We start from the raw sequence: 6,645 nt of genomic DNA, 5'->3' as shown, positions 1-6,645 counted from the left end.
CATCCTAACTACATTGAGAGCACATGATGTGCTAGAAAGTGAATTGTCCACAGCAAAGAAGTGTGTGTGTGTGTGTGTGTGTGTGTGTGTGTGTGTGTGTCCAATATAGTCCTTTCTGTCATCTTGGTACACAAATGGTTCTCAGCTCTTTTATCTCCAGAACCCCTAAGTTGTCCAGATTAGGAGAAAACCTCTGTCTGTGCTTAAGGGATCCCTCCTAACTTTGTCACAGCTCCCAAAATCTTAGGGACCTGTCCATTCGAGCTGCCAAGTCCTACTGCTAAATTTCAAGCACACTGGCCAGGGCTCTTGGCTGCCACTGCTTCTGGCACTGCCCCACAGGGTGACTGTGGACTGCTGGCCCCACACAACCCAAACTCTGTCTCTCTTCCTTGCTCTAAATGCGCCCCCTCCAGTCTTGGCCACAGTGCTACCCTAGAGCTCCCAAAGTCACAGCATCTTCATTTCACACTGTCAGGTTTGGCCCTGACTCTTACAGCATGATGGAGAGTGTCTAAGAACTTTGGACTCAAGAGAAGGGGCTCAATTTTCTCCCCTGAGGAGGTCCTTGGTCCTTAAGCAAATGTACCCATTTTGTCCCCCATGTCCAGTTCTACAGAGCAAGAGTGTTACAGTTTTTCTCTTTGGCCGCCAAAAGGTCTTTGATCCTTTTTTCCAGGACAATGAGGAATGAGTGCCTACAATACAATGAGTGCTTACTTCTACTGCCGTGGTAAGAGTTCTCTAAACAAAGGAGGGTCGTCCTTAGGGGAAATGGTAGCTGGAGTCTCACTGGAAAAAGTTAAGCTCTGGGTCACCAGTCACTTCCCACAGCACACACATGTATGCACAGCTTGTCTGCTCTGATTTGGGAGTGCAATAAAATCCTGGGCAACTCTTTCCTTCATTTTATTTTTTTAAGTTTATTTATTTATTTTGAGAGAGACAGAGACATTGTGAGTGGAGGAGGGGCAGAGAGGGGGAGAGAGAGAGAATCCCAAGCAGGCTCCACGCTGATTGCACAGAGCCTGACATGAGGCTCAAACTCATGAAACTGTGAGATCACAGCCTGAGCCAAAACCAAGAGTCAGACACTCAGCTGACTGAGCCACCCAGGCGCCTCTCTTTTCCCCACTTTAAATTAAGCTGGGCAGGGATTTTCAGGGAGGGATCTCTATGGCACCTGCTGCTCTGACTGTCCCCTAATTCATTGATTCATCACGTATGTGTTGATGCGCCAAATGTCAGGCACTAATGCTGGGAACACAGGAGCAAACACAAAAACAAAAGTCCCAGCCCACGACTGTCTGGCTTCTGCTTGCTTGCCATTCCCACCCCATCATCAACAGCTCCAAGGAGAACAATGTGTTCGTAAAGTTCCTCTCATTACCCTGGCCGTACTTCGGAGCAATATATAGGTTGCAAAGTTGAGTTATTTGGCAACACTTTGTTCCAAATTCTTGCATCTAAGACAGAAGAGATGTGTATGCTTTGGGAACCCCCCCCCCAACTTCTTCCCTTCTTCTAGGCAAATACTGTCTGGGTGCTCATTCAGACTCTCTCAGGCTCTGATCTACAGTAAACGCAGAAGAAGCTTATGAATGGAGACAGCCCTTTGCAACCTGGGGCTACACTGCTGTGCCAGCTGAAACCATTAGCTAAGAAGGAGCTCTTTGTGCCTGGGGAAGTTTCCCTTTCTCAGGATGCAACGTTTTGCAATCAAGAAAGAAAAGACAGCTCATCCCCAAAGAAGGGTCCATGTGGCTGCTGAAAATCACTCTCTGGCTAGTGCCCCCCAGCCCCTGCCAGCACCTCTTCCCCAAATAGAAGCAGAGGGGAACTTGGGAAACCCATAGTCTTGCTTCTGTACATCTCCCCATCTGGTAGTAAACCACCCTGCCATTCAGAAATCTGGGGCGACGATTTGAGATCCTTAGACTGTTCGTAGGTTCAAACACTATTTATTGAGAACCCCACTGCAGGAAAGACACAATCCTGGGTCCTGGGATCCAACACAGGCAAGAGCCTCGAGGGGGATGGAGCACGGAGAGCTCTAGAAGCAGAGGGAGGGGCTGAGTCCCTCGACATTTGAAGGCAGACAGGGCCCTGTCACAAAGTGAGCTTCCAGTGAGAGCTGACTGTGTGAGGAGCTGAGGCCCTAACTTGATTCTGGGGCTGTTTCTGCCTACCACAGTTTTTGGTCAGCCCCCAAGAGGCTCTCCCATTATGCATAGGCAGACAAGAGAACAGGGACTAGGAAGAGCTTAGGAAGTCTAAACCTCACTGCATTCCACTACAGATGCCCAATAACATTCACAGCAAGAAATGAAAGCTGAGGCATGGGTATCTGCTGCCTGGGATTGGCATGGGTGCCCCAAGGCTGCCTGGAGTTTGCTCAGTTCCTTAGAGTGACACAGCTCTTTATACGGTGCTTACAAAGCAACCTTGGTTTATTGTTTCATACAAGTCTCATGACAAAATTCGAAACAGCTGTCTTACTAATCAGACTCTACAGAAGAGACCCAGAGAGGTCAAGTGACTTGTGCAAGGTCACACAGCCAGACAGAGGCAGAGCCAGACCTCTGGCCCTGGTGCTCAGACACTGCCTGGAGCACTTTCCAGGAGTCCAGGTGGCTGCTTCTTCCTCCCCCTTCTCTCACTCCTTCTCCTCTGGTTTGTTTCCTTTTTTCCTTCTGTCTGTGCCTTTTTTCTGTTACCCAGCCCAGACAGCACAGCCTCTGAGTCATGTGCTCTACGATTTAGCCCAGGGGTACCCAAACACAGGCTGGCCATCCCCTGAGGGCCCGGGGAGAACAGCTTTGAAAAAGATATAGCTTTACATAATAAAACTACAGACTGTGATTCAGCGGGTTTGAGGTGAAGACCAGAACTCTCCTTTTTTGATAAGCTCATTGGTACTTAATTCTTTGGAGGTCATGGATGCCTTTTCTAATCTGATGGAAGCAACGGTCTCTCTCTCTCTAGAAAAATACAGTCACATAAATATGAAGACAGTTCCAGATGGCCTTGAAGCCTAGCCTGGAGCCATGGATAAGATCCCTGGTCTGGACAAAATGAACTGCTCACTACTCTCCCCACCTGCCCAGCATCTCCCACGCTCAGCCCTTTTAAGGCCGTTCTGGTGGGATCGTGGACCAGTACCATCAACATCACCTGGAAGCTGGTTGTAAATGCCCCAGGAAATGCCCACCTGTGACCAGAGATCAGAATCTGTGCTTTAACCAAATCCCATGGAGATGTGCAAGGACTTTACATTTGCAGCATCTGTAAGTTTGTTACAAAATGTGCCCTTTCTCCATCGAACACTAACCCAAATTTCAAGAACCTGCCATCTCCCGTGCCCATGTGAAAGGCTTCACCACCCAGCCTTCCCTGAGCCCTTAGCTGAGACTCGCAGCTCCACATCTATTCAGTGAGTACAATTGTTGTTTGTCTCTTGAATTTCCCTTTAAAGCAAGGATTTTTTCCCTTAAAAGCAGTCAAGGTGGTAAAATGTTTCTCTGTTTCTCCCCACCTACTTTCCATGACCTCTGTTCCCCTAAGACCCACCCCCCCAGTTCAGCACCTTTACAAAGGGTACCCCCACTGCTCAGGCCACCTGGGGCAATGAGATCTCAAGTGACGAGAGTGATTTCTTCCTTGCTCTGCTATCCTTGCTTACAGTCTATCGAAGGATCTGGAGTGTTTCACACTACAATCATCCTAAGAGTTTACTAATGCTCACTTCCTCAGCCATGACAGTCCCTCACTGTAAAGTCAAGGGCTGGTCCAGGAGGGCTGGCCCAGAAGGCAGTCTGAGTTACAAGCTGAGACCCTACTCCCCGGCTCTAACCAACCCAGGCCTTTGCTGGTGAATCTTTCTTTCTCTTGCAAAAGTTATCTATACCCTATCCCCAACCCCCACCGACTCCTACCTCTACCATGCTCCCCTCCTGATAATATCCTTGGCTCCTTCATGCAAATAGACCTAGGGCAGATCCATCCCAGAGCACAGAAAATGCTTTCATGCTGGAAGCTTGGGGTGATCGCTTTTTGGCCTTTTGACTAAGATCAAGTGTGGAAGCTTGGGGTAAACAAGCTCAGGTTTTATTTTTATCAGCCCAGCCCCTCTTCCCATGGATACTTCTGGAAAGTAAGGTTCATGTCTGATTCATTTCTCCTTCCCCTTCCCCTAGTCCCCTTCCTGGAGCTCTGCACAGAGGAGATACTAACTGTGAAGCAGACAGTGCAGGATACAGGCAAGGATGCTGCATGGAGAGCCCAGAAATGGACAAACTCTGCTGTTAGTTTTTTGTATCACCTCAGGCCTGGCACTGTCCCCTTCTTGGCCTCAGTTTCCCCACCAATGGAACAGGAAGATGATCTCTAAGATCCTGTGCTTATCCAACATTCTGTCCAAGAATAAAGAATGGATTTCTAGTCATTGAAAGGAAAGAGTTCACAAAGTTGGGGTCCCTGGAAAATAGGCTCTGGTCTCCCTCGAACCAAGAGCCAACCTGGAAGGAGGCCTGGGGGAGGTATCTAGAAAGGACCCGGCTGGTGCAGAGCCTACTGCTTGTCTCACTCAAAGGCCTGAGTGGCAGGGTGGGAGAAAGGGGTGGCATGCTAGATGGTGGGACTTTGCAGTGACCTAAAAAGCAAACGAAGGCAGAGGGCAAGGTGTTGGCTTTTGATATTTCTAGAAAGTTCAGTCTTAGTTCCTCTTTCCATTTCCCCTGACACTGAGTGGAAATCTGGGGTGATGACAAAAGTCCACGCGGAGGATGCCTGTGGGGACCAGCCCCACTGGAAAGAAGGAAATGAGGATTATTCACCAAGAAAAACTTTTCCATCCTTCATCTCTGAGCTGATGTGCAGGGGGCTCAGGGGTCTGTGTATTCCAGAGAGCTGCAAAACCTTGACCCTGCCTCCCCACAGTGTTCTACTCTGGGCCTTTCCCTTGTACATGCCTAAGCAAGGACCTAATCCAGACCTTGTGCTGGAACATTCCCAGCACAGCCCCATGTGAGATGGCCCTGGCTCTAGGCCCAGCATCTGGAATGCAGGCTCCATCCAAACTCATTATTTTCCGTGGGATCCGGGAACTTCCAAATCTGCCTCAGAGTGGGAATTTCCAATGGTTTCTCCTCCTCCGTGACTGACCTTCCAGCCTAGGAGAGCATCTTTGCTGACAGCAGTCGTGGAAGTGGGACAGCTATCAAGAGACTTTCTCCTCTGATTCCCACCCCTTCATCTTGAATCTGTTTATGATCTCACACTCACAGAGACCAAGTTACTTTCCAAAACTGATGATCCTTCCTGGCAGTAGAGACTTAGATTCAGATACTCAGAAGTCCATCGAAATACTGTGTACCATGAGCCAGTTGGCCTCTCCGTCTGGAATATGGTTTCCTCACATAATAGAGAAGATGTGGAAGTACAGCGTCTCTCCAGGTTTTTTGGTCCACGGTATTAGGACTGATCATGATATGGCTCAACCATGATCTCAGCATCTTTAAACCTGCTAACCTGGACAGAACCCAAAGAATGGGTGGATTCCATAGGCAAATGGGATGTGATTCTCCCAGTGCCTGGCAGAGGATACTCTGAGAGACTGTGGAAGGGGTTCCATTAATAAGAGGGAAAAGGTCTTGGAAGCAGTAGAATGAGAGGCTGAGACCTGAATTCTAGGCTCTGCTCAGTCACTAACATGCCTCAAGGAATCCTATCATGTTTGTAAAAGAAAAGGATTCACTGAGATCAATGAGAAAGTCTTTAAGGTTGTATGACTGTGATTCTGAGGTTTCTGAGGACATTTAAGGCAGAGCTGTGGCACTAAAGCAGTCATGTGAGTCCTGTAATACTGTCCATCTGCTCACTCACTCTTCCCGGGAATCCAGAAAGGAACTGAGATAATGGCCATCACAGCAGGGGATGCACTTGCTGCCCTACTGCTGCCTGCCTGCTGTATGAATGAACCACAGAATCCAAATCCCACAGTGACTTATCCACAAGGAATGTCTCTCCATCCCCCTCAGATACCTGTGACTTTGACAGATGTGGCGACAGAGGGCACCCAGCTGTATTATCAGGCTGCGGATTGGAGGATGTGTCACAGACACTGGGTTCTATGCTAGGAACCTTGGCAGGTTACTTTCCCTGTCTGTGCCTCAGTTGTCTAACCTACAAAATGGGAATTGATAACACCTCCTTGATGGAGTTGGAGAATTGAAAGACTTAGCACCTGTAAGTATGAGTATGACATGGAAATTTCTTTGTAGCACTACATTATCTCTATGGCATCTTCCGAGTCTTAAACCCAATGATTCTTTTTTTTTTCCTCCTTCCATAATATTTTATTGTCAAATTGTTTTCCATACAACACCCAGTGCTCTTCCCCTCAAGTGCCCTCCACCATCACCACCACCTGTCTTCCCCCCTCCCCTCTCCCCCCCCAACCCTCAGTTCATTCTCAGCTTTCAATAGTCTCTCAAGTTCTGCATCCCTCTCTCTCCCCAACTCTCTCTCCCTCCTCTGTTCCCCCTGGTTCTCCATTAGGTCTCTCTTGTTTTCCTGCTAGACCTATGAGTGCAAACATATGGTTTCTGTCCTTCTCTGCCTGGCTTACTTCACTCAGCATGACAC

Source organism: Suricata suricatta, chromosome 17 (genome assembly GCF_006229205.1).
Source record: "Suricata suricatta isolate VVHF042 chromosome 17, meerkat_22Aug2017_6uvM2_HiC, whole genome shotgun sequence".
NCBI lineage: Eukaryota > Metazoa > Chordata > Mammalia > Carnivora > Herpestidae > Suricata > Suricata suricatta.
The sequence above is the reverse complement of the archived record's forward strand: the minus strand, read 5'-3'. Positions refer to the sequence as shown.